Genomic DNA, 4,344 nt, shown 5'->3' with positions numbered 1-4,344 from the left:
CTGCCATCGCCCCTCTGTCCCGAGCTGCTATCGCCCCTCTGTCCCGAGCTGCTATCGCCCCTCTGTCCCGAGCAGTTGTCCCTCTGTCCCGAGCAGCTGCTTCACCTCTGTCCCGAGCTGCCCCTCTGTCCCGAGCAGCCCCTCTGTCCAGTGGGGTCATTGAGAGGGGTGGTCATGGTGAGTAAGCCAGGGAGGCGGACAATAAGGCGGACTAAGACAATGGTGAAGTGGGGTCCGCGTCCCGCGCCAGAGCCGCCACCGCGGACAGACGCCCACCCAGACCCTCCCCTATAGGTCAAGGTTTTGCGGCCGGAGTCCGCACCGTTGGGGGGGGGTACTGTCACGTTCTGACCTCTATTTCTGTTGTTTTGTATTTATTTAGTATGGTCAGGGCGTGAGTTGGGTGGGCAGTCTATGTTTGTTTTTCTATGTTTTGGGGCATTTCTATGTTTTCGGCCTAGTATGGTTCTCAATCAGAGGCAGGTGTCATTAGTTGTCTCTGATTGAGAATCATACTTAGGTAGCCTGGGTTTCACTGTGTGTTTGTGGGTGATTGTTCCTGTCACTGTGTTTGTTGTCACAGGATAGGACTGTTTTGCGTTTTCACATTTCTTGTTTTTGTTAGTTTGTTCATGTGTAGTGATTTATTAAAACATGAATAACCACCACGCTGCGCTTTGGTCCGCTTCTCTTCCTCCTACAGACGAACGCCCTTACAGAGCGCTTCAGGTTTATGAGGTTTTCCTGCTTTGCTTGATACCTGGAAGACCAGGTAGGTGGTATAGCCAGTCAACGATAGTGATCAATTAGCTCAGCAGCTGAGGTGATCAGTAGAGTCAGGTGTGGTGTGCTTGGTGTAGAACTAAACCCTGCAATACCTGCAAGACTCCAAGGACCAGTGGTTCTCAAACCTCTCCTTGGGGGACCCCCAGACGTTTCACAAAATGTTCTAGCCCTGAACTAGCTCACCTGGTTAACCTAGTCAAGGGCTTGATGATTAGTTGACCAGTTGAATCAGGTGTGCTAGCTCTGGAATAGATCAAATACATTGATGAGGGGCCCCCAGTTTGAGAACCTCTGGTTTAGAATCATTAATTCCGCTCAGTTGATTTCATTTCATAAAGTACTTCTCGTCAGCCGCAGTTAGCAGTCCTAGCTAGTTTAGTACGTCTATTTATCCCCAGTTAGCAGTCCTAGCTAGTTTAGTATGTCTATTTATCCCCAGTTAGCAGTCCTAGCTAGTTTAGTATGTCTATTTATCCCCAGTTAGCAGTCCTAACTAGTTTAGTATGTCTATTTATCCCCAGTTAGCAGTCCTAGATAGTTTAGTACATCTATTTATCCCCAGTTAGCAGTCCTAGCTAGTTTAGTACGTCTATTTATCCCCAGTTAGCAGTCCTAGCTAGTTTAGTACATCTATTTATCCCCAGTTAGCAGTCCTAGCTAGTTTAGTACATCTATTTATCCCCAGTTAGGAGTCCTAGCTAGTTTAGTACATCTATTTATCCCCAGTTAGCAGTCCTAGCTAGTTTAGTACATCTATTTATCCCCAGTTAGCAGTCCTAGCTAGTTTAGTATGTCTATTTATCCCCAGTTAGCAGTCCTAGCTAGTTTAGTACATCTATTTATCCCCAGTTAGCATTCCTAACTAGTTTAGTATGTCTATTTATCCCCAGTTAGCAGTCCTAGCTAGTTTAGTACGTCTATTTATCCCCAGTTAGCAGTCCTAGCTAGTTTAGTATGTCTATTTATCCCCAGTTAGCAGTCCTAACTAGTTTAGTACGTCTATTTATCCCCAGTTAGCAGTCATAGCTAGTTTAGTACATCTATTTATCCCCAGTTAGCAGTCCTATCTAGTTAAGTACGTCTATTTATCCCCAGTTAGCAGTCCTAGCTAGTTTAGTATGTCTATTTATCCCCAGTTAGGAGTCCTAGCTAGTTTAGTACGTCTATTTATCCCCAGTTAGCAGTCCTAGCTAGTTTAGTATGTCTATTTATCCCCAGTTAGCAGTCCTAGCTAGTTTAGTACGTCTATTTATCCCCAGTTAGCAGTCCTGGTTAGTTTAGTATGTCTATTTATCCCCAGTTAGCAGTCCTAGCTAGTTTAGTACGTCTATTTATCCCCAGTTAGGAGTCCTAGCTAGTTTAGTACGTCTATTTATCCCCAGTTAGGAGTCCTAGCTAGTTTAGTACGTCTATTTATCCCCAGTTAGCAGTCCTAGCTAGTTTAGTATGTCTATTTATCCCCAGTTAGCAGTCCTAACTAGTTTAGTACGTCAATTTATCCCCAGTTAGCAGTCCTAGCTAGTTTAGTATGTCTATTTATCCCCAGTTAGCTGTCCTAGCTAGTTTAGTACGTCTATTTATCCCCAGTTAGCAATCCTAGCTAGTTTTGTACATCTATTTATCCCCAGTTAGCAGTCATAGCTAGTTTAGTACATCTATTTATCCCCAGTTAGCAGTCCTATCTAGTTAAGTACGTCTATTTATCCCCAGTTAGCAGTCCTAGCTAGTTTAGTACGTCTATTTATCCCCAGTTAGCAGTCCTGGTTAGTTTAGTACGTCTATTTATCCCCAGTTAGCAGTCCTAGCTAGTTTAGTATGTCTATTTATCCCCAGTTAGCAGTCCTAGCTAGTTTAGTACGTCTATTTATCCCCAGTTAGCAGTCCTAGCTAGTTTAGTATGTCTATTTATCCCCAGTTAGCAGTCCTAGTTAGTTTAGCTGAACTAGCATGTTGAGCTGACATAGTCTCACTGTAACTCAGATAAGAGAATATAGAATCTTATAAAATATTATAGTTTTACAATTCAGTTCAGTTCAGCTAGTCTGAGTTTAGCTATCTGCTCACGTCACTTCAGTTTAGCTAGTTATGTTAAGCTAGTTTGACCAAACGAACTCCAGCTAGCCCAGGTAATGATAGAACAGTGAAGTGAAGAGAGGAGAGAATCCTTAATAATTATACAACTTCACAGTTCAGATAACATCAGTCAAAATACTAGTCAGAGTTTAGCTAACTTTAGCTTCAGCTAACAACCGGGAGGCTAACACCCACATCAAGAGTTGGGAAGGTGGTGGGGGGGCACAGTCAAAACATCCGATGAGTCTCAGAAGAAGAATAAAAAAATAAACAACAACAACATCAACAACAACAACAACAGACAGCTGGGTCCAAACACTCGGCAGAGTGCGTGTTTGTCTGATCTCCTCCATACCTTATAGTCCAAGGTATGGGAATATGTTGGATATGAAGGACTATTGTTTGTTTCTGTGTAGTGGAGGGGATAAAAGGAACTTATCCCAAACGTACACGGTAGAAATGTTCCATTCTACAACGTCTCAACACGATTTTCTGTTTTTGAATAGAAGGAATATGCAGTCTTCGTACTGTCCCAGTGCTGAAGGAGGGAGTTGGACGGTTTAATTGGACACTTTTGTTAAATAAATAAAAAAATGTCTGAGCGTCTGAAATGTCCACAGTAGAAATGACAGTTAGTCTCTCTTCATACTCGTCCCCCGAGGTGAAGTTTTCTGTATGTTTCCGTCGCTCTCCCAGCTTAGATTTTTATTTTACTGGAACGCAAAAAAACAAACACTTTAAGCTGTAGATACAAAACAATACGGTCTAATCTCTCAAATGTCATCTAAAAAATCACTTTTTTTTTCCCACTTTAAAGTTATTTTAAAACAATACTTTTTTTTGTTGTTGAGCGAGGACCACTGAGTGTACAAAACATTAGGAACACCCTGCCCTTTCCATAACATAGACTAATCAGGTGAATCCAGGTGAAAGCTATGATCGGTTATTGATGTCACTTCATTGTAGATGAAGGGGAAGAGACAGGTTATTAAATCATGATTTGTAAGCATTGAGATAATTGAGACATGGATTGTGTTTGTGTGCCATTTCAGAGGGTGAATGGGCAAGACAAAAGATTTAAGTGCTTTTGAACGGGGTATGGTAGTAGGTGCCAGTTGCACAGGTTTGAGTGTGTCAAGAAATGCAACGCTGCTGGGTTTTTCCATGCTCATCAGTTTCCTGTGTGTATCAAGAATGGTCCATCACCCAGAGGACATCCAGCCAACTTGACACCAACTGTGGGAAGCATTGGAGTCAACATGGACCAGCATCACAGTGGAATGATTTCGACACCAAGTGGAGTCCATACCCCGATGAATTGAGGCTGTTCTGGGGGCAAAGGGGGGTACAACTCAATATTAGGAAGGTGTTCCTAATGTTTTGTACACTCAGTGTAAGTACTGTGACATGGTTGCAGATACATAATTTCCAAATGTTTTCAGTACCAGTCAAAAGTTTGGACACATCTACCCATTCAAGGTTTAT

At 42.6% G+C, this 4,344-nt stretch overlaps 1 protein-coding gene across 1 annotated transcript in view; it reads right to left on the bottom strand.

Annotated features, from left to right (window-relative positions):
• Nucleotides 1-3,088: 3,088 nt before the first annotated feature.
• Nucleotides 3,089-4,344, bottom strand: part of LOC139374382 (prospero homeobox protein 1-like) — a 42,267-nt gene continuing 41,011 nt past the window's right edge. Inside the window, exon 9 of the mRNA XM_071115433.1 lies at nucleotides 3,089-3,572. The gene's annotated coding sequence lies outside the window, so the exon portion shown is untranslated. The remainder of the gene's footprint in view (nucleotides 3,573-4,344) is intronic.

Source organism: Oncorhynchus clarkii, chromosome 19 (assembly GCF_045791955.1).
Source record: "Oncorhynchus clarkii lewisi isolate Uvic-CL-2024 chromosome 19, UVic_Ocla_1.0, whole genome shotgun sequence".
NCBI classification, from domain to species: Eukaryota; Metazoa; Chordata; class Actinopteri; order Salmoniformes; family Salmonidae; genus Oncorhynchus; species Oncorhynchus clarkii.
Note: the sequence above shows the minus strand (reverse complement) of the source record. Positions and strands in the feature narration are given on the sequence as shown.